Source organism: Meriones unguiculatus, chromosome 10, assembly GCF_030254825.1.
Source record: "Meriones unguiculatus strain TT.TT164.6M chromosome 10, Bangor_MerUng_6.1, whole genome shotgun sequence".
Lineage (NCBI taxonomy): Eukaryota > Metazoa > Chordata > Mammalia > Rodentia > Muridae > Meriones > Meriones unguiculatus.
The window spans coordinates 37,485,320-37,509,257 of NC_083358.1; the positions used below are offsets into that span (position 1 = coordinate 37,485,320).

Consider the following 23,938-nt stretch of genomic DNA (forward strand, 5'->3'; position numbering starts at 1 on the left):
CCCCATGTATGCTCAGTCAGGGACTTAGGCAGCCTAATTAAGTATGTAGTGTTTCTGAGAATCCGCTTAATTGTTCCAGTGGGGTGTTAGTTATCTCCTTTAGAGCTCAGCCTGTGTATGTAGTCCTTCTGTAAACTGGGCATGCTCTTATTTTGGGAAGCCATTACCTTGTCTAATGTAACCACTTCTTTCTCTGATTTAAGATCAGCAACACTCGAATGACATCCAAATAGAAACCTATTGTATTAAGCCAGTCACTGCCATGCATGGCAAATCTCTGTTCCCTGGGATCCCAAGGGCTTCTAGGGACTGAGGAAATTGTGTGTGTTTTGTGTGTATCTCCTTTCATTTTCTGAGAATGGTTATTTTGAGTCATTTTAAACCCAGAAGCTTATTTCAGGGAGGGGATATAAAGCTTGAAATCAGACAGCATTTGTCTAGATGCCGGGTCAACTTTAGCGGTGGGGAAGCAAGCTAGCTCATTTGGTGTCCATTTCTGAATCCTTCGATGGCCCTGAAATGCTCTTAGTAATTCAGCAGTCTGATGGTGGGAAGGGCTTGTGGGGGCCCAACTTATAAAAGTTGGAATCAGCACTTAGCATTGGGAGGGGTCAAACTGTACTCATTCAAAGGTGTGTCTGCCTTTATGTGTTCACAGGTAAAAATGTAGGTACCTTTAGACTTGAGCCACAGTACAAATACAGTATTTGTATACCCTTAATTTCTGCAGTGGACAGAAAAACAAAACAAAACAGTTTTAGTCCCCGTAATTTATCTTTGTATGGAGAACGTAACAGAAGTGGAAGTATTAACTTTATGAGTACAGAACAGCAAGAGCTAATTAAAGGTTTACAGCGTTTGCTTCACAGCTAACTTGCATTTCACGTGGAGCTCGTTGCCTGCCGTTCAGGGTAGATTTATTGAAGATTTAAAACAGTGTACAAAGACATACGTTTATTTCATCTGAAAGTACCTGGAATTATTAATCTTTCTTAAGGCTTGACTTTCCAAGACTTGTATTATCTCTTTGAATGAGAGATGATGGATTACAAAAAAGTATGTTTCTGCCTTTTCTTGTTTTAATGACCATCTGGGAAACTTCAGAAGAAAGCAAACTATCCGTGCCAGGGTTTCACAAGGGAAATGCTAGCGCTTATCTTTACATTTATTTACAAACCGTGAATAATAGGGTTCCATTCACTTCTCCTTTTAACAAATGGCCAGAGTTCTTTGTATAAATTATATGTGAGTGTATTATCTTTACATTCTGTGAGTATATGGGTCTTTTTTTAAAATGTCAGCTCTCATGAAAGTATACTATCTATGGAAAATGGATGAAAGAGTTTGGACGGTTCAGAAGTCATTGCAAGTAGGAGAATAACTTCAAATAAAATACAGCCAGGATCATTTAAATCAGTTAATAATTCATGAATTAGCCACTGATGTATAAACTTAAAGCCCTGTCTATTTTCTAAGGACTAATTTCCATTTTAATTTCAATCTGCTGTTTGAAAATTTCTTTTTTATGATGTGACTAGCAAGTTGAACTAAAATCTATATTTTAAAAAGGAAAAAAGTCATTATGTTATTCAAGTGAGTTGGTGACCCATTGACTAATCTGGAATTTCCCTTGGGTTCAGTTAATTTTATTGTACCAGCAAGAAAATAGTGGATAAAATATCAATTAAAATGAAGTTTCTGTAAGTCTGCCATCCCAAAATAAGCAAATGTATCTAACATGGGTGTGAGGTGAAAATCATATAGAAGTTGATTTGCTTAAGACTTTCGGCTTTTTATTTCCTTTTCAAAATATGGCCATTGACTTCTTATACTTAGGCAGATTAAGGCCTCAGCCTTAAGCCTCACTTTCTCATTTTTATGTGTGTTGTTATTGATCATCCGTACTTAATTAAGACATTCTCTTTTTTGCTCTTTGAGTCCATCTTATTGGGCCTCTACCTTGGCTATCTTGAAGTAAAAGAGAGACTGAAGGCTAATTTGTTCCTTGTCTCTCTTCCTGGGGACCAAGTTTTCAAATTGAAGTGATGCCGAGAGGAGATTTTGATGGATATATCCTAGATCAATATCTTACCCTGACATGAGATTAGTTACTTCATTTCTAGGATCCAGAGTATAAGGCTGTTGAATTCTGAAAACACATTGAGATATTTCCGTACCCCTCCATGACAGGTCTTGAAATGAGATATTCAAGCCATATCATGGGAAAGAAATGGTATTTTAAAGAATTGCTAGCAGTGGTGAAACACTCAGAAATATATAGGGACAGGCAGCCACCTTCGTGAGGACAGGGCTTGTGGCTAGGCAGAAAACAACACCCATTTAAAGGCTTGGACTTGTTCAGCACTAGCTAGAGTACTATCACCATGACAACATTTGGGCCCTGTACATCCATATTTTGCAGTTATGTGAAGTACTCGTAGTTTTAAAAGTTGACAGTAAATTGAATAATTAAGCTAATTGTATGGGACCATCAAAATCTACTTTTGTGATGCCATCCAACTTTGATCTTAAATGAGTTTGTAAGTGGAATAGGACTCAGGTTGTTTGTTTTTGGTAAGTCATTTGTAGTTTATGTGCTATTATATGGGACGTTTAGCTGCTCTGTTCAAGAATGTGGTCTGTGTAGTATTAGAATGCACATCAGCAAAGATCTGGGTATTTTGATAAACTGTAAAGACTAGACTTTGGGCAGAAGGAAAGTTAGTATGTACGCTCATGGTCTGGATAGCCCCTTCATCATATCAGACGTTAACACTAGCCATGCCCTGAACTTCATATCATCTGACAGTGTAGCTGGATTGATGTTGCTCAGTTGACGTGTACATATATTTTGCAGACATTTGTTTATATATTTCTTAGTTTTCATGTTATTGCTTGCCTCGTATGCCCCTCCCCCATCTCACACATACACAACTTTAAATAGTTGTACAGGCCATTGAGAAACTTGTAGTCCAGGCTGTCTGGCCAGTAGTGGCAAAGGAGTACAGTAGCCCAGTGGTCACAAGCTAGAGGCCTACATGCTTTCCATTTGGTCACTCCAAAAAGTGGGGTGCCGAAATGAACCTTGGGCTCATAGGGACAGGCACATAGTTAAGCAAAGGAAATTAATCTGAGGGATTTTAGATTAAGCCAGTGGGCTTATGTGGTCACAGTGTTCAGGGTATGTTACTATTTCTGAATCATTCTCTGTCAGGGCACAAACTCAGCTGGAAGCTGAAGCCACTTGAGGAGCTACTTTATTTAATCACCACAGTATAAAAAAATAAGTAAACAAAACACCCTCAATTAGTTGACTGTTCCTAAAAATCCTTGCATATAAATAGAGCTTCCAGCTTTTTGATTTCTTCTTTTTAAAGAAATAGTCACAAATTTGGTAACACTGAATCTATGGCCAGGCATCTTCCGGAAGCACTTCTGAGGGGCACATGTGCCCAGCACTGTTTGTGAGTTTCTTGACTTCCTGTTCAGCTCCGTAGGCCCTCCGCATTCCTCTCAGGTGCTGCAGGGATTGGAGTTCGAAGACTTTCATTACAAGGAGATCCCAGGAAACAAGTGAGGCCTCCCGCAGGAGGGGCATACGAGGCAAGTGAGATAAGGTTACTGTCACTGGAGAAATTATAGACCAAGTGTGTCACTTGCTTTGATAGGTTTGGGGCAGGGGTGTGCAGGCGCGGAGTGGGGCCGTTTTATGGAGCAGTATTCCTCAGTCTTTCCGCACTCTAGAATCACCCTGGGAACTTGTTAGAACGCAGACTTTTGGACATAAGGCTCTGATTCATAGGCTAGTTTTAAGGGAAAGATAGAGCCGACAGCATATATTCCGGCGGGACGTTCCCACCAGCACATGCACTGGAATTCAAGAAAGAGCTGAGAGTCAGGAAGCAAAGTTGGACTCTTCCCCTTATGGAAAAAGTGAAGGAAATGGATCTGATGTCTTCCGGAGGGAGGCGGTAGAAGATGGGCCTTAGCTGAGGGCTGGTAAACCCTTCTGTTAGGGAGGCTACCATTTAGGAGGTACAATGTGGAAGTATGCTCATTTGGAAATCCTACTAAATTCATGATTAAAAAACGTGTGTGTGTGTGTGTGTGTGTGTGTCCATGCTGTGCACATGCAAGTTCAGAGGGTAACTTGTGGGAGTAGATGCTCTCCCTGAACCATGCAAAGAAGGAACTTAGGTCTTCAGGCTTCTATGACAGGCACCTTTGGCCACTGAGCCAATTCTTGACCATAATAATTGTGGGAAAAATAGAGTAGTTAGAGTTTATCAGTATAATGACACATCCTTATACTTTTGATAGTTATTTGGAAGGAGACAATTTTAAATAGTTACTATTAATTGGAAGTGGTACAAAGTTCACAGTAACTTAATACACTACTAGCAATTTATGAAGGAAAACATTTCATTTTCTTATGATGTACTTTTACATTGGATTTCTATGAGTTATAAATGGTGTTTTTAAGTGTCTTTGAATCTCTTTCAGATTAGTTATTAAGAAGAGACAGTTGTGGGTGCAGTGGTGCACATCTGTAATCTCAGCACTCAGGGAGGCAGAGGCAGGTGGATCTCTGTGAGTTTGAGGACAGCCTGGTCTACAAAGTGAGTCCAGGACAGCCAAGGCTACAGAGAGAAACCCTGTCTTGAAAAAACCAAAAACGAGAGAGAGAGAGGGAGAGAGAGAGAGAGAGAGAATTTTTGCTTAGTATGCTTATAAACTGAAATGTTTTGAAGATATATTAGAGTCACTTAGAAAAGGAACAGAAATAAATTATATTTAAAATGAAGTATTGGAGGCTTTTAGTCAAGGTATCCCTGAGCTTCTGATATTTTTAATCTTCTCCTGAGGTGGTAGATCATTTTGTTTCTTTTGTTTCCTAGGTTTGTGTCCTTAATCTTTTTCTCAGGGAGGCCATAGTCTCTTAAAGTGTATTCTGTGATTATGCAAGACGTATCAGCTACTAGAGGATGCTTCTTAATCTTAATTTAATTTTGCTTTGCTTATTAAAGGATGATTTGAGTGTTCTGATAATCCAGAAATTAAACAAATAGGCCAAAATCAAGGCACACCGGGATTTCACATACTTGACTAATGTGGCCTATGCTTTGAGAGGCCACACCTTCAAATGGGCCCTTCTACTCCAAATGTCCGTATGAATTCAATTGTCTACATAGATGAATTGTGCTAAAGATGATGATGGGGTGATTTTTTTCAAACCGATTTAAAATTGATTTAGAATAAGTAATTATATTAGAATGTGAGAACTTGCCGTTTGGCAGCTGGTTTGTAATGGGCAGAGGATTTGCTCTCGAATGAGACAGGTCCTACAGTTTCTTTACAACCCTTGTAGGAAGTGATAATGGAAGTCAAAATGCTGGGCTGTCTTGTGGACCTTTCCAATCCATGTGTGGACCTTTCCAATCCATGTGTGGACCTTTCCAATCCATGTGTGCTTTCTCAGAAGTTGTTTTCCATGAAGAGAGGGATGGGAGTAAATCTAGAGATATTGAGCAGTTAAGGAATATGTCCAGCAGAGCTTTGCTACTGCCCCTTCGTGCCTCCTCCTTTGATGAACTTGTAGTTTTTGTTTCGAGTATTTAAAAAATTCCAGTAAAGAATGTTTAATGGAGACATGGTTAAAACAATTGTATTATTTAAAAAATGTTTTGGGTTGCAAGTGAGAAAAAGTCAGCCAACCAAGTTAAGACAGTTGGGATTGTCAGTGAGGTTTCAGGCATAGCTAGGTCTACCGTCTCAAAGGACACCCAAAGGACTTTCTTATACCTTCTGCCTTCATCTGTTTGGTTTTTTTAAATCAGCTAGTCTGACTGCAGGTGGTGTGAAGATGTCCATCGGTGGCTCCTGATGAGATCAAGTCTCATTGGATAGGCTCTGTCCCAAAGCCCGGAGACAGGTGCCATCTCATGTATCTTCATTGCTCTTGAGACTATGTGGTAAAGCACAGGGTTGAAGAGTGGGGAGCCTTCTCAATTCCTGTGAGAAAAAGCAAAGCGCTGCTATCACAAGACTGGAATTGGGTAGAAGGCAGAAATAAATGTCTTTGTAGATGCCAAACTATGTGACACTTGATGCACTTGAAGACTTCTGAGGATTTGAATTACCATGCTGATGATCACTCTTCCTGGAAACTAGAATGAGCCTGCGCTTATTTAATGCACACACACACACACACACAGAGGTATATATAATCTATGTCACATGTATTTATAGTGGCTGTTTGTATTATGTATAAACTTGTTATATGCTCAGATTAGATTTGACTTTCCTCCTAGACGTCTCTAGTTTGGCTGTGGCAGGTGTCACTGAAGCATGTGTGTGTGAATAGGTATGTATGTGACAAAGATTCGAGACCGTATGTGCACATAGAGGAAGAATGTTCTGGAGGCGCCATGCAGTGAAATGGAAGAGCTCACGGGGACTCTCAGGCTTAGAGTAGGTTAGTGGGTAAAATGCGATCTTAGAGAAGAGAGAATGAGGGAATCCCAGGTAGGACTTGTTGCACGAACATACATGCAGGCAAAAGTCCTTTTAGAAGCTTGCACAGGTTGGCCCCGCATGACAAATATAAAGATGAATTACTCTCTTCCTGAAGTGGGTGGTATGTCGTGTTAAGGGCATGTTATGGAGGCACTAGAATGTCCAGGCTTCCACAAGCTTTAGTAGGTACTAATAGGGTGAAATATGTATGTATAGATACATTTGAGAATATTCACATGTATGTATGCATGTCTTTATGGTTATGCATATAGACAGAGGATGAAACTTAAAAAGAAGGTATTTTCGAGGTAGCTTCTGATGAGAATGTCTGAGGAAAGATGGGGGAGACTGTGAGCCTGCAAGAGTGTTGTTGAGCGATAGGCAGTGGGTTAGTATGGAGGGTTAAAGGGGAGCTCAGCCTTATGTGAAGGTTTGCTAACCGTTGAGAAGAAAAGGGAGATAGACAGATTTGTATAGCATATGTGTACATATGTTTGAGTAGAAAAGTTGATAGGGAAGGAGGAGCAGATATCCAAAGATAGACAGAGGGGTGGGTATTGATGTGTTGTGAGCATTGATTGGCAAGGTCAAGTTCTATCCTTGCCTAATTTTGTTTCACTTCTCCTTTTTGGTTTCCCTACTCCTTGCTTTGTGTGTTCCTACCACACCAGCCTTCAACCCATCTTACTGTGTCTAGAACCATTTTCCCCACAGATCTTCACTTCAACAACCCCTGAGGCCCAAATGTTACCTTTCAGTATGGCCTAACCATCTGAAAATACCCTAGTATCTAAAATAGCCTGCCCCCATCCCTTCAGTTGGGACCCTAGTGAGCCTATATAATTTTATTCCTAATGTGTAGCCTAATTGCTTGCATTGTTGCTTATTCTGGTTTACTTCTTCCCACTGGCATTCGAACTCTGTAAGCTTCAGAGCTTGGCACGCCAGAGGTGTGATAAGGCGTGAGGAGGATGTGAATAAAAACACTGCTGAAGAGCTATGAATGGAGGTTAATCTTTGAAGATGCATGTGTTGGACCCACCACACGGTAGACACTTCTAGGCAACAGAACTGTAGATGAGAAGAGCCACTTGCCCTGTTTTTACGGAGATGGCCTGCAGTTGTAATGATCTGCGTCAAAGCATTTACATTCAAATCTTATTTAATTTCCAGAGCACTGGGTGTGAAGGTGGCTTGATGGTGGATCTTGCTGAGGTAGCAATAGGGGATGGGAGGAAGTGATCTTAACCCAGGCTGGCCAAGAAGTGACCAAGGAGACGGCAACCCCAGTGCAGGCCCACGGGAGAATGCAATCAGGATTCAGCTTACTCATGATAGAAAAACCAAAGAAGAAAAGGAAAACTTGTGTAGAAGTGGATTAAGTGAGCTAAACATTTCCTTCTGTAATCAAGTCCAGAGGGAAGTAGCCCAGAGATGGTCCGAGGCTTGTTGCACACTGGGGAAGCTAACATGAGTCTTGTATTCCTAGTTCAAGGTTGAATTACCAGCGGTTAGGCCAACGGGAGGGAGGAAGCCAAAGGAGGCCAGAAGCTGCTGTGCAAATACTCTGCTTGCAGTTCACTGGCCAGACTGAGTCAGATGTCCCCCGTGATGAATAGCTTTCTGAGGCATGCATCTGTCCTGCAACTGGCCATGTGACCAAGCTAAGCCCATGGCTGTGAAAGGGCTAAGTGGCTGATGTGGGAAGAAGGAGATATGTGGCAAAGAGTTTCTAGTGAGGTCCTAGACCTGCTTCTCAGGTCTTTCCAAGTTGAGATTGTGTGCAGTGGTCCAGTTTTCTACCCATTGTTTTGTTGCCATTTGCTTCTTAGAAAGCCTTTGGTGAGGGATGAATTGTGCTGAGACGGATGGCTCTTTAGTCCTTTCTTCAGTTGGGATGTTTTATTTTGGGCCTGCTTAAAATACCTAACGGTTTATGTTTTTTTCTGCAGAAATGGCAAATCGTTATGTCCTCATTTTAATTGACTACGTATATTTCTGGCACACATTTCTGTTCTTTTCAAAATGTATCTTCAAGGTTTATAGCGCTGTTTCTCAAGTCCCAGCATAGGTGACAGAGCTTTGAGCAGTAACCCTTTTCCACTCAACGTGTTTGAAGCCCGAGTCTCTGAAAAAGTTTGAGCAGACCGAGTTTGCTGCTGACCCTGTATTCACATGTATACCGAACACATCTTTCTCCAGAAAACCACAGACCTGATTGTTCCTTTACTTCTCTTAACCCACTTGTCCTTTCCTTTCACCTTGACTGCAGGACTTGTTGGATGTTCTGGCTTCTACCCAGCCACCTCTGTTGGCTCCCTCTTAAGTGTCTTTTCTCTGAGTAATTGTTCAAACAAGTAATCTTTTACCTGGAGTCCCACCTGGATTCTCCTTATACCCTCCCCCCACCATGGACCACTTGTCTTCTTCATTAAGTTACTGGCGGAACTATCTCCTTCAGAGAGCTTGAGAGCCAAATGTCCTTGTTCCTGAAGGAACAGGGGATGCCACTCTCTGGGAATACACTAGTCTAATCCCCAGAGTTCTACTTTGTAATAAGTTGGGCACTCCTACGTTTCTCCTTGTCCCTCTGTGTCTCCCCTTCTTCCCACATTCCTAGATCCTATTGTTGTATATTTGGAAGTTACTGATGGCTGCTTCACGGTCACTTGTCTACTGATTTTCTTCATCTTCTCAGAGACCATGACAGTCCCTCTCAAATCTGGCTTTGTTTTTATCTGCCTTTGTATTAACAAAACAAAACAAAATAATTTTTTTTTTGTTGAGATTTTACTTTGTGCCTTATGTTGGCCCCATCTGGTGTTTGTATCAGTTATCTATGGCTGTGTAACAAACCATTTCTAAGCATACTCCGGCTTATGGTTCTGTAGATCAGTGATCTCAGCATTATTTTCCTCTAGGCTTTTTTTCCATGGAGTCCCTATAGGATTGCCAGGACACTTTGCTTCTGGAAGGCAGCTGGCCCTCAGTTTGGGGACCTTATTTTCTTGGCATGCTTTCCCCTACCACAGTGTGGTGCTTTGGGATTATGATAGGTTCCTGAGAGATCATGGACTGTATAAGAGAGCTCTGGGGTCCTGCCTGAGAAATGTCACGTAATACTTCCTATCATCTTCTGTGGGTCAGAGTGAGTCACTGGGCTAGCCCAGATTCCAGGGGAGAGGAAATAGTTTTGTTTATGATTGACAGATAAACAGAATTAACCTATGCAAGGGTGTGGCTACAAAGGTATACAGAACATGACCCTTGTGCAGTCTACCTCAGGCCTCAGATCTATATCTCTAACATAGCCTCATATTCCTCTCTGACTCCCTGTACTCACCCTTCCTCATCCCTCCCTCCAGCCTTCTCTCCCTCCTTCCCTTCTTTCTTTTTCCCCCTCCAACTCCATCTGTATTGCACTTGTCATCTGACCTCACAAGGATAATCTGGACTAGATTATTCTAGAAGAACTTCCAGTGCTACACCGGCTCATTGCAGTGCTTCCTCTAACTAGCAATCCCCAGCAGCACCCATCAGTGGTGTTCAATAAATCAACATCTTTCCGCATTGATTTCCTTGCCACCCTGTTGCATATGTCTCCCCCACACTGCAGTGAAGTGTGATGATTGTTTAGTTCATTTATAACTACCATGTTTTTAAGCACTTGCTTATGTAGTGCTTTTGTTAATCCAGTATGCACAATAGTTACAGGGGAGATTGGCCATCAGAGTAAACTGCTGTGTCTTAAACGTGGTGTTGGAGAGGTTTCATGTTTAATATCAATCTTATTACAGTCTCACAATCTTTAGTAAGTAGCTGGTGAGTTTTCTTACCTGTCTGAGTCCTAGTCATAGTTGATACCATTTCAACACTGCAAGCCAACCTACCTACCTGCCTTTATACTGTTCCATATTGCTCAGACACGCTAATTGTTTTTGAAAATACTAATCTGAAAGAGATATTTTTCTTTCTTCCTGCAAGCTCAGTTGTTTACAGAGAGTAACTTTCTTGGTGGCAAAATGTACTTGCTCTGTCTGCCTTAATGATTTTTCAGATGCCTTCTCTATTCTTGGCTTTGTTCTGCTTGTCAGTGGTAACAGCATATACCAGGAGCTTTTTTTTTAATTTTTATGTCTTATTAACTGTAAATTTGTAGAAAATACTGTGGTCATCACAACACTGCATTGGACATCTGGCTTCCCTTCTTCTGGTACTGTGAAAATGCTAGAGCTTCCAGGAAGTGCAGGATGGCAGGTGGTGGTCACCACACCCCATGCTACCTGTGCTCAGTCAAGCCTGCATACCTGTGAGGCTGGAGCCCGGGGAAGTTCAAGGTAGGGACAAAGCAGAGGGACCTCAAGCTATGAGGAAGGAAACCTGTTGGGCTAATGAGAAGAATGAAGAGACGGAAAGTAATGGGTGATTAAAGGTCTAGAAAATGGTAGTGTGATGTATAGGCCGTAAGAGGAAATTTGGAATGTCTTATCTATTAAAGTGAGGTTTGGTGACAAATGAGATTTCATTGGTTGATTACATCCACCAAACAGAATTTCCAATCCACTAGAATTCAATGTTCTGAGAACCTTTTTATTTTCTCTGATGATAAATTATGCTATCATGTAATTATTGCCACAAAATCTGTGTCCTTCAGTTTCTTCTCAGAAATGGTCATCTTGACATCTTTGCTGTTCAGACCGTTTTTTAAAAATCTGTTTTGAGAAATAGCAATGGTGTGAAGATGTATTGTGTCCACTTATACAGATAGCCAAATTCAATGAGGAACTTCTGCCAGACTCTAGAACTGAGTGCTCCCAATGGTGGGCTGTGTACTGAAGTCCGTTAGTACTGTGCACAGGCTAGGGTTCACTTTGGCTTTGAGGAAACTTGTGTGTACTAGGCTCTTGAACACCCTTCATTGTTTGGTGTAGAATGTGGCTCAATGTATATCTCTCTGAGTCCTTAGGATGGCTCAACTGAGATTCTTCTTATAAGAATTTAACAGAAAGATATGAAGAAATTTTACATTGTTTTATCTTGTGGGTGTATTGTCCTTGACATTTTTATTCATGTCTTCACATTGTTTACCAAGCAGTTGGAATCAAACAGGAGACCTAGGTAGTAGCTGGTAAGGATGCCGACAGGCACTTTCCTGTTGGCTAGTTGTCAAGATTTTCTTGGTATCTTTTTTAAAAAATTTAATTTATTTTTCATCTATTTGACTGTTCTGCCTGAATATCATATATGTGTACCATGTGTGTACCTGGTGCCATTAGGGGTCAGAACATGGAATCAGATCCCCTGGAACAGGAGTTATGGATGGTTGTGAGCCACCATGTGCTGGGAACCAAACTCAGCTCCTCTGCAAGAACAAAAAAGTCCTTAACACTGCGTCACCTCTCCAGTAATTTTTATTAGATTTTTTAGTTTTACTTTTCTTTGCCCTGATTCTTAAAAGTACTACCCCTCTTTCAGAAATCCAAGCTTGCAGGTAAATAGTAAAAGTGCCTACAAGTGCAGTGGATACATGTTTGTTTAATGTCAAGGATACTTACATCCTTCTAAAATCAAATTTCCCCATCAGAAAAAGAACTTAAGTCTCCTGGTTCAGTGCTATAAAACAAAGAAGCACACTCTTTCTCTTTTGGTGTCTTTATTAATATGATACAATACTCAGTGTGTGACATTTGCCAAAAGTTTCTTATTGGGTGTTTTCTTCAGAATTCTAGCCTCTGCTGTCACAATAAAATGCAGAAATTTGTGTCCCTTCACTGAGTGTTTAATGTTTGAACCTTCACATCATCCAGGAGGCATTTATTCTGAGAGTAGACCTCATTGTGTAATTGGTACCCATTGAATTCTACCTAAAGACTATGCTAAGATAGGTCTGGCACTGGGCTTCTATTATCAAGTGTTGATAGATCCACACACTCATCCCATGATCCAAGAATTGGCTCCCAAGGGTACAGAGAATTTCCCTTTAAGAAAGGGATGCCCTGGGCTTCAGGTATCCTGCCCTGTGCCAGGTGTTAATTGAAGAGAAAGAGTTAACCTGTTCTTCAGCCAAGTACCCTCTTAGATTGTTTTCAGTTTTCAGGTGACTCATGGCAATGCAAATGTACTTGACCATAGTTGGGGGGTGGATGCTGCTGTTTTATTTAACCAGCTTTCTGAAAATTGGAAAGCTTGACCTTGCTAACTTTGGAAAGCAGCCTAACTCTCTCCTTAGGTTGTTGTTGGTTCTGCTTATCAGGGGTGAGACCCGAGAACACTAATAAGTTTCAGTGACTCCGGATAGATAGCATGGGATGCTGGCAGGGTATGAGGCTGGCTGGAGAGCTAGACAGGCTGCCAGCTAGAGCCAGGATTCAAACATTTACTGGTGATTCTAGCATGTTCCTGAGCCTCTCAGGATTTTACTTTGTGGATCTGGACAAACATTGGTGAGCAAAACAGATTTTTATCATGTCCCAGAGTGTTAGAAACATGGATTACCATGTGATCGGGCTGCTCACATTTAGAGACAATAACTAGGATTTAAAACATGGGACCTTGGGAGCAGCGATTATGACTCTTACAGAGCTCTCCATTGATGTTAACTACTGTCATCATTGTTTTAAGACATTATCATCACGCTAACATCAGCTCAGGGTCTTCACATGTACATGGAAGCTAACATAGACTGAGGGAGACCCAGTGTCTTCCAATATCCCAAGGTTTCTTACAACTGTTTGGAGGCTTTTCATCTTGAGTACTGACATGTGAACCCTGTGGTCTTGTTTAATCTTTTGCTTGGACAAGGTTTTTCATCCTGAGCAGTTTCGCTCTCTGGGGCAGATAGTTCTTAGAGTATACTGTAGTGTGCTCAGTAGCACCTCGTCAGGAGCATTCCCTACGTCTCCCCACTGGAGGCCAGCCCTCTCTTCCTTCATTGTGATGACCAACAATATCTCTACTAGACACTGTCAAACATCTGCTGGTTGGGAACCACTGTTTTGTTTTTAAGATTTTTTTTTTTTGGAGAACTTTCTAGAATTGTCATTTAGAAGGCGCTAACGAGGATGAGCTATTTCTTATTATAAAGGGAATTTATCAGAACATAGGGGAGGTATCTTTTTGAGGGATTAAGGAGAAAAGGAGGCTCCATCATTCTGTGCTCCTCAGAATATCTGAGAAGGCCACTGCTCATTCTGATGAGATGGTCACCAGGGAAGAAGGCCACTGGATCGGCTAAAATAATCTACATTTGTCTTGACATTTGTCAAGTGTTTCCTTTCTCCTTTTTTCTCTCTGGGAATCTCTCTGGGTTAATAAAAATACCTCTTGGGTTTACAAAGCTGTGCAAATAGAGTGGACCAAGAAAGAGAAAGTCTGTGTTCACTAAAGGAAATGTAATTTGCCTATCGACTGGGAATTGGCTCAGTTAGGGCACAGCCATATCTTTAGGTGCTTAAACTAAGTCACAAAGCTATTTTGGATGAATAGTCGGTTCACAGCCTATATGAATAGCAAGTAGGACCAGCATAGCATGGATTGTAATGCTCTGTACATTTCTTTTAACATCAGCTTGTGAGTTGATTGCTTGCATGTTTGCCTTCCTATTTATCTATTAGTTATTGTTATTAACTTTCTTATTTTAAGAATCCATAGACCTGGGAGATCAGGAATCTCGGTTTACTTCATTCATTCTTCATCTATTTCTCAGAAATTCATGGGATGGCCACTGTGTTTGGCCTAGAGAGCTCTGAGATTTGGGAGGCAGTGTAGCCCTTTCTACCTGTGAATTTTCCAGAGCATTGACCCCCCCCCCCCATACTTTGTTTTCTGTTCAGTGCACTGTGTCCAGCATGCAGGAGAATCTCAGCACATAACTAGGTGTAGAATTTTACATTAATAATCGAGGGCTCTTTACTTATCAGTTTTGTTAGCTGCTTGTACGCTTTTGGGATCAGTTGAGAGGGCGTCTCGAGAAGCTGAAACCAAGGCATCTAAAAGAACAAACTCCAAGAAGCAGAATTTGTAGTGGTCCAGAGTCTCCCAAGAAGGTAGTTGCCTGGAATACCTGTTAGATCCTTCCCAACCCTCTTCTCTGTGACCCTCCCCTCTCTACTATGCCTGGAATTCACAGAGGAAAGGGGAGCGCTGAAGACAACAATGTCCTCTCTCTGGCTCTGATCAGGGTTTATTGTCAGGAAATCCCCCCTTTCAGGGACTTCTTTGTCAGCATCCTCTAACCAGCCCTCAGCCCCACACCCCGGCCCCCTGCCAGAGGATGATTTCAAGGCTTTATGGAAATGAAAAGTTGCTCTTCTTCACAGGAAAAAAAAAAAAGATTGGGGGAGATAAAGTGATTAACACTTATTTTGTTCAGGAACCCATCTGAGCTACCATCCTTGAACACTCATTTGGCTTGTTGGAAGGGTAATCTCTTTCAGAAACATTGGACAGAATTGACCAATTCATTATGTATGTAAGTCTGCTTAAGAATGTTTAATTCAGTGTGCCCTCATCTCCTGGCTTCCTAATCTGCCTTGGCTATTCCATTCTCTTTGAGTTTCTGCAGCTCATTTTCCCCCTGATTATTGAAGCTTTCCCTAGACATTCCGGGCTTGGTGGAATCTTGATGAATAGATTTATGGGGAGGGGGTGCCCTCCTCTTTTAGTTGGTTGTTGAGAACCAGATTGTTCTGGGGTAATTAAACTTGGGAAGCTACAGGCTTAGGTATAAAAATATGAGACCACTTAAGCCAGTGAGAATGTTGGAGAATGAATGACAAGCAGTGGAAAATTTTTATAGAAAGTAACTACTTTAGGACAATATAAACACTCCTGCAGAATCACATGATGTATAGAGTGAATGAAGCAAGAACATAAAATGTTGGGAAAATGTTGAAAGAACATTAATGCGTACATGTGATACATACAACATGTGTGGACTTCCAGGGCTACAGAGCAGCACAGCCATGAGAAAAGCCTCCCCCTAGTTACTGCCTTCATAGTGCAAGCTCCCACCATCAAAAAACTGGTGAGATCAGTTCATAAGTGCTAGACAGTAGCCATTGATAGGAATTAGTATTTCCCTTTGTGTGCAGTCAGTGAACTTACTGATGTCTAAACATACTCTGTTAGCAAGTGTTCAGGTCCCTAGAGTAAATTTTGATTATATTATTTTGTCTGTGCTCTTTGACCTCAATAATTTTGGTAGGTACTCTGGGCTCCAGATAAGTTTTCTATGTCCTTGACAGTGGACAGATTTCAGAGAAAAGGGTAAAAAAGGAAGAAGAAAATGAAATCCCCCACAAAATAAGCATGTCTTTACTCCAAGAGCGTCTGTGGATGGTCAGCCTCCAAATCAGCCACCAAATTATACATCCATTAGAAGGATTCCCAACTCATTGTCTGCTGTATCTGATTGAATGTAATATGTAGCTCACTGCAGTGTAGGATTACCAGGATTTATACATTTTTCTTGCTTTTTTTTTGTTGTTGTTGTTTTTTAAGATTTTGAAACAAGAAGAACAAAGTAGAAATATTTTTTCTTTTGTGATTATTGGTCCAGCTTTGGAGACATCCTGGGAGATTATTATAATAGCAGGAGGATAATAGTGGGGTAGCTATGCCAAGGAGAGGAAATAGCATCACACTATGGGGTCAAAAGGCTGAAAGTGGGGGCTCAGAGCATAGAACTAGAGAAGGTGGAAGAGATTTTGAAAGGTCATGTCATGGTACAAAGATCCCCCTTCCTTTTCCTCTTCCTCCCTCCTTTTTCTTCCCTTCTCCTCCTTTGTAAAGTTTCTTGTGTGTTTGTTTTGTTTGCTTTTTTTTTGTTGTTTTTTGACAGTCTTTTTTTGTTTTTGTTTTTTGACACTCTTGTTTTGTTTTTGTTCTTTGTTAACTGTCTTGCTATGTAGCCCAGGCTGGTCTGGAAAGCCAGTTATCCTGCCTCAGCTTCTTTAGCAGGATTATAGGCACATAGCCAGGGTAAGGCTTTCTCATTTAAAACTAGGTAAAACACCCTGTGCTTCATGTGTTCTGTTTAGAAATGTAGCTGGGGTTGATGGGATGGTTTAAGGAAGACAAAGAGTGGCCATGTTCTTATAAGAGCTATCCCTTTTTTGCTTTCCGTGGGTAAAGAGGACATGTAAGTGTGTTTCCTTTAGTCTTGTTTAGTGAGTGCCAGAATATTCTCAGTCCTCATTAAGAGACTGTATCACTATGCACACGTACCGTGGTGATTGGAAATCATTTGCATTTACTGCTTCACCCATGTAAATCATAGTAATTTTAGGAAGAAAGAATTGCAAACATCTAAAAAATTCATTTGAATGCATTCCTCAAATTCCATTTTAATATATCCATTTCTTTCAGGCAGTCGAATGTCTTATCAGAATTATTTTTTAAAACTGAAATAGACCATTTTTAGGCTCTATTGGATTCTGCGAGTTATTAAATTTCATATCTTCCAGGGTTTATTTTTTTTCTGATGCCCATAGTTCAAGATAATGTTTTTTTAATACTACATGCAGAATTCCAGAGATTCATAATCGCTTATGACATCTTAATGTCCACAGTGACATTCCACTGGTCATATCCAACTGTGATAAACAGCTCTCTACTCTATAAAAGACGACAGTCACTAAGTAAATGCAGGAAAATGCAAACAGTCCTTCAGTGTTATGAATAATGTCACAGATCCTGAATGTTAATTTTAAAGAAAACACATGCTTAAATTTAAAGTTTATGCCTTCAGTGCATAGTCCTTTTATTCTTCCAGGAAAAAAAATCAAACAGCTATACTTTAAATGAATTTAATGAACTGCAAAGACTGACATTTTCACTATAAAAGTCACACTTCATTTAATGAGTAGTTAAATATTGATGCTATATTAAAATACAGGCAGAATAAAAATGGCACAATGGATTTCAAAATAGGAATTCAGAGTTCTTTTATGTTGAAAATTTCATGAACTAAAAAAAGTATCATTCATTACAATGTCTTCATAAACACAAATATTCTAGTGAAATAGAACATTAGCCGGCAGTACATAAATTCCTGTAGATAAACTGAGGTGAGTCTCTCTTTTCACTGTTTGATTCAATGTCTGTCTTAGCTGGCCTTGGCATCTAGCAATGGGGCTGGAATGATGGAGAGAGGAGACTCTAGTTGCCTTGCATTTACCTATTTCAGTAAGAGTGAAACAGCTGACTGTATGTATCAAGTGTAAAGGCATGCAAATGTCAGGTGCACTCCCTCTTGCTCAGGGCTCTTCTGTGGCTTCCTGAAAGTCTTGTGTGGCCTTAATTTAGTGTCTGCCTCTGTTGTCTGACACCTGTGCCTTTTCTGGCTTTGGACACATACTCATTTATTTCCCATCACTTGGAAATGTTTTAAACTCCCCTCCAGGCCTTTGGCTTATTTTCCTTTGCCCCTAACCCTATTTTTCCAGATCTTCTTCAGATCCTTCCTTCAAGGTCCTTTTCTCAGAGAACAGCCCATCTCAAATAGAATCCTTTCCCTTTTTGCTTGGTGAATTCAACCATTGCCTTGCTTCACTTTTCTCTGCAGTAACATACTGTTTTATGTATTTATTTTTGTTTGACTCTCTGAGGCTGAAGATAACCTCAAGGAGAGAGTCTTGTCTCCTTTGATTCTTAGTTTATTCCCAGAGCCAAGGACTGTCTCTAAAGGAGGCATTCTAGATATGTCTGCAATGCATGAATGAATGACAGAAAAGTAAGCTCTTAAGTGCACTTGGGATTTGTAAAGACAGTATTCCCTATGATAATTGAAAATGGGCCAGGCTTTGTTATGTGAAACTATTCTTGGGGAGATGTGGGCAGATGTCTACTCATCTCAGATGGGGAAATGACATACCAAAGTACAGATACCACCAAAGTCCAATGTGGTAAACCAATGAGTTTTATTGAGGTTACATACAGGAAGATGGATGAGAGGTTACTTATAAGAGAACAGTAACTCAAAGGCGGATGCATCACCAAAGGCCACCTCAGCATGGGTAAAAGCTCATGAAAGCAACTCAACAGGCTGGAGATTATCTTTTCCAGGTGGCTCAGTCCACTTAGGCCTCTAGCAGGGAACTGCCAGATCTCTGCTTCTTGTAGATAGCATTGCCTTGTCTGTCCGAGCCTCTTTTAGGCAGCTCAGCTTGCCCTAGTAGTTCTTACTGCTCATGAATGCTTGGGGAGTGAGAAGTCTGGTGAATTTGGTCAGTTTCAGGAACTTCCTGAAGCCTTTGACTTGTTTACTTTCTGAGATAATGAGCTTCTCTGCAAGATGGCATTTTGGTTTCTATTCTATTTCTCATATTTAATTTTAATTTCTGTTCCTATTTTTTACACATAGAAAATAGAAACAGAAATTAAAATTAAATTTATAGTCTCATGTAGCCCAGGCTGGCTTTGGATTCACTGTGTAGGAGATTCTGGCCAGGAAATTCTGGCCCTAACTCATGATCATCCTGCCTCCATCTCACTCCATGCTTAGATTATAGGTGCACACTACTATACACAGATAACTTTTGAAAAATTGTAAGCTGTAATTAGAAACTAAGGATTGTATATGACTTGTGTCTCATTTGCCTGCACTGGCTGAAGTAGATCCAGAGTTCCAACTCATTAGAAGACAAAGCCTGTGGGGCTCATGTTAATGAATGAAGAAGGTAAAGTACTTATATGTTACATGAGATGCTATTAATATTTGTAGACTGTATGTGTAAAATACTTTGTATGTGTAGTACTTTGTATGTGTAAGTACTGTATGTGTAAGTACTTTGTATGTATTAATAAATGTAATCCTCAACAACTTTGAATGTTCGAGAAATAGAGGCATGAGATAGAGGATACCAATATCATAGCAGGTAGGAATAGGTCAGGACTTTCAAGCCATCAGGCTGGTTCGAACATTTGTGCCTCTTATGTGCCTCTTCTCCCCAGGCTTTTCTTTAGGACCTTCCTGAGGCTCAGTGGGGTTGTAAAACCTAGATGGCAGAAGCTGGGGCACATAGAGTTTCTGATTCTGTATATCTGGGTGTGACCCAAAAGTTGATATTTCTGACAAGTTCCCAAGTGATGCTAGTGCTGTCCTCCTGTGTCACAGTTCGAGTCTCGCTGTCCTGAAGAATCCCATGACATCTGAAGGGACCAGGGTCTCTTGAGACTATTGTTTCCATTGGAACTTTGTAGATAGTTGACCTCTACACTCATACACACATCAATAATTGTGATGTCAGCACACATAGCCATGGACAGGCAACGAGTTCACAGATCTTGCCTTAGTTTATTTTCTGTTGTTGCAATAGAACATGTAAGAGCAGGTAACTTGTGTAGAAAAATGCCTTGTTTTGGCTCATGGTGTCAGTAGCTAGGCTGAGCAGTTGCTCCTAGTGAAGGCTGCATGCTCTGTCAGCTCACATCAGGGAATGGAAGGGAAGTGACTGTGTGAAAACATAAGCATGTGTGACTGGGAGGAGAGGTGATAGTCTCGCCGAGTAAGAACCCTCCTTGTGGGAACTAATTACTTCTGTGGGAAGGGATCCAGTCTGGAGAGAACTAACTGAGTCTCACAAGAAAGACATAAGCACTGGAGGGCTTAGAGGCCCTGGAACATAGTCACCTTTCAGTGGCCTTTCCTACCAACACCTTCCCTCTGGAAGTCATATCTCAGTATAATTTCAGAAGGGGCTAACCACAGTCAAACCATACAACAGACTACATCTAAAGCGAAGCATGTCCAGGAACCGCATGGGCTCATAGCATTGACGCTTTTGCCCCCAGCTGAAACAGTGACAGCATCTGTGTGCTTCTGAACATCTAGTGGAGAAGGCGGGTCTGTGAGCTGTGCGGGACTGGAGGACGCCAGGCAGTTTCTACTGTGGGTAGGCCCTTGCTTGGCTTTTTAAAGGCATTGTGTTTTTAAAACACACCGAGTCATTTCCCTCTCAGCCTCTGACTGCACCAGTGAGAAGATCTGTTTGGTGCTAACATGTCTTTAACACTTACCACTTGCTAATATTGCTTTTTAACGGAGTCGTTGTGCTGCAGGGAGAGGGGGTGGGGAGCACAATGCCGGTCTCAGCTTCAGTCCCTGCTGCAGCTGGTAGTCAGTCAGAATTAAACGGACGACTTTGCCTTTGCCATGTTGGTTTTCCATTTACAACATGAACTTTCCTTTTCTGAATAAAAGCACACATTTATTTTTATTCACATGGATGAATGAAAGAGAAATAAAGAGCCTCACAAATTTATAATCTTAACATTATAAATGCTTTGGAGAAAAACGTTCATGACATGTTTGCACTAAAATCTAGCCTCTACTGACATGAGACTGTTTTATTTTTAAATAATCAATTATCTGTTATTATTGTGTATGTATATGATGTGTGTGAGTGGAGTGCCCATGCCATGGTGTGCATTGGAGGTCAGAAGACAACCCTGGGAAGTCTGTTCTCCGTGTCTACCTTTGTGCACACCCAGGGACTTGAACTTGAGTCATCAGGCTCGTTTGGAGAATTCTTTACCCACTGAGCCATCTGTGTCAGCCTGTGACACTATTTTTTGTTTCTTGTCTCTTCTTTGTGTGAGTATTTAGACTCTTTGCTGCAGAAGCATTGACTAGAGGGATTATATAAGGTTGGCTTATGCTCATTTATCCCATCTTTGAATCTTGAAAAATCTCTCAAGAGCAAATTTGGCTCCAAGTTATTTTATAAAGAGGAGTGTGGACCTGCTTTCACTGACCAAATCCATGCAGGTAATCTATCAGTCACTGAAACTGACAGGCACGGATCTGAAGGAAGAGCTATGTAGGGCAACCATGCCTCGGAACAGCATTTCTCTGCTCTTGCTCGCTGTAAACAGCCAAAGGAGGTTGCATCATTGTTTAAGAAGCAGCATTGTGTGCCCTGCATAAGACAACCCTGCTGCCAGTTATCTTCTTTAAAACGTATCTCAGAGCAATGACAGCATAATAAAGCTCACTTTTGTGGTAAGATCAAAAGAATCCCATCAAGAGCTGGTTGGCTAAAAAGTATGTTTTTAGATTACATCCAGAACTTTCATTGCACTAACTGCTCTTGTAGTTCTATATTTGAGTTTTGTTTACTGAGGGTTTTACTTACCAGTCCTTCATAAGATTGGGCACGTTGGCTATACTGTGTCTTCATCTACTTTGCAGATTCCTTTAGTGATTGGTACTTTGATTCTGTGGACCTCTCGGCTGCATCACCCCTGTAAGAATTGTTGTCCACCCTTAAGCCTGTCTTCTCAATGAGAGAAGTAGATGTTTTCCCAACCATCACCTCTCTTTCATCTTTTGTGTAGTTAGAATTTACGTCTTTCACTCAACTCCTTCTAGCAGAGGTTTGGAAGGGGGGGATAGAAAACACTCAGATCTGTGTAGAAGATCCAGTGAGGTGTGATTGGGGCCTGCCCACCTCAGGGAGCCAAGAACACTGGTGAGAGTCCTCATTACCAGATAGCCACCTATCTGATGATAGGACCTAATCCTCTGGTAAGCTGGTTAATGCATCCTGGTGGGCCACCTGGCAGTGTCTTTTATCAGTTCCTTTGATGAATGGCCTAGCCATTATGACTCTAGTTTAAATAAGATGAAAGTGGTTGGGGAAAAAACTAGTTGTAGATTTCAATATGACATTGTGGACTCATGTAGGTCTGACAGGCTTTGAATAATAACTTGCGGTCTCCAAATATTTGAAGATGAGAGGAGACAGTTTAGCCCATCTATCTGCCCAGGACAGTTAGGGCTTGAGAAGGTGTTTTTACAAGCTTTGGTGGAGACAAGCCCCTTTGATCTTCTTGGTGTAATAGCTGCCCCATAATTCGTCTTCTCTATGAGGAAGGATTTCCTGGTGACTGACATCATGCCCTTCTGTCCCTTCCCCCAGCTTCTAAATCCAGGCTAATTAGTCATTGTCCTTTGTGTTCACACTCAAGTGTAAATTTTTGGAGGAAAAAAAAAATAGAAAGGATTTGACCAACCATAGACCATTAATGATCATTGACGTCATATTTGAATCAGAAATGTCATCTTGTCAGAGAAGAGAATGTTTGGAGGAAGCCATTCATTGTTGTGGGAGACATAAATCAAACAAAGTAGCTATTTAGTCTTAGTATTTGTGTTGTTCAAATGGGCATTAATCCCCCACTTCAGACTTACTCTGAGGTGTTCTTCATCCTCCTTCTGTGTAGTAGTGCATTTTACCAAAGTTAATGTAGACAGTTAAGGTATGTTGCTGACAATTCTGGTAAATGTTGGAATTCTTTATTAGAATACTGATATTGTGGCTTTGTTGTTAGGACAGATGCCATTAGCAGCAATATAGAGAAAATGTTTTATTAAATACTAATTTCATATGTTATTTAACAAGTAGCTGGCTTTGAACACATTAATCTCTCTTTTTAATTCAAGGTTGATGGTCTGGGTCTTACATATTGTAACCCTGAATAGGCCATTCAATAACTATGCAAAATATCTATTTCTCCCATGGGTATTTGCGCTTTGATATATTCTGATCCTTATTAAATTTAAACAGGATCAAATTTATACAGCTCTGGCAGAGATTTATTAAAATACACTGAATGGACAGCTTGTGGGAGCGCAGCGCACTGTAATAACATATGCCTTTTTACCAGAGAGCAGTAATTATTGAGAATCAAATAAATCTGTAGGAGGTTAAGTATATATGGAAAAGATATCAATTGCAGTTCTTCAAAACTAGCCTGGAATGTTTGAAGATGTGTTACTGTGCAAAATAATGAATGTCATCTTTTTAGACTCCAAATATTTAGCAGTGTTTGAAAATGCAGGTTTTAAGGAATGTTTTAAATTCCAAAAAGGGGGTGGTTCAACATTATCAGAAGTGTTACATGTGTTTAGCGTACTCCATCTGCACAAGCACCTGTTTTTCTACTTTGCCCTACTTTTTATTAAACCAAATTGAAAGCACATGTATTATTCTGTATGCAAGAATTTTTTTCTTCTTCTTTTTTTCTTAGCAGAAATCCATGTCTATTTTGGTTAGTGGTTTGGAAGAAAGACTATAGATGGCCCCTAAATAGGATTTTTTTTTATACTCTTAAACAGGTTTATGTTTTTAAAAATACCATTTTGTTCTTCCTCTTGTGTTTTTCGCCTCATGCTTTCACAGTGGTCTTGACATGCTGAGTGTGCTCAGGTCACAGTGGTGTCAGTTTGTTATATGATGTGATAGGATGGCACATCAGAGGATAATTAAGATTTAATACTGCACTCAACGGTAAGGGACGGTCAATCCTGTACGCAGGTGGTACACATACGATCATGGCGCCTCACACAGATACACACATAAAAATAATAAAAACACGAAAAAGAGACCCGTGCTCTGTTTCCTTGGAGTGTATACAA

The 23,938-nt window shown here is 40.7% G+C and overlaps 1 protein-coding gene across 2 annotated transcripts in view; it reads left to right on the forward strand.

The window, feature by feature from the left end:
• Tox3 (TOX high mobility group box family member 3) overlaps positions 1 to 23,938 on the forward strand; it is a 99,158-nt gene that overhangs the window by 1,868 nt on the left and 73,352 nt on the right. The window lies entirely within an intron of this gene.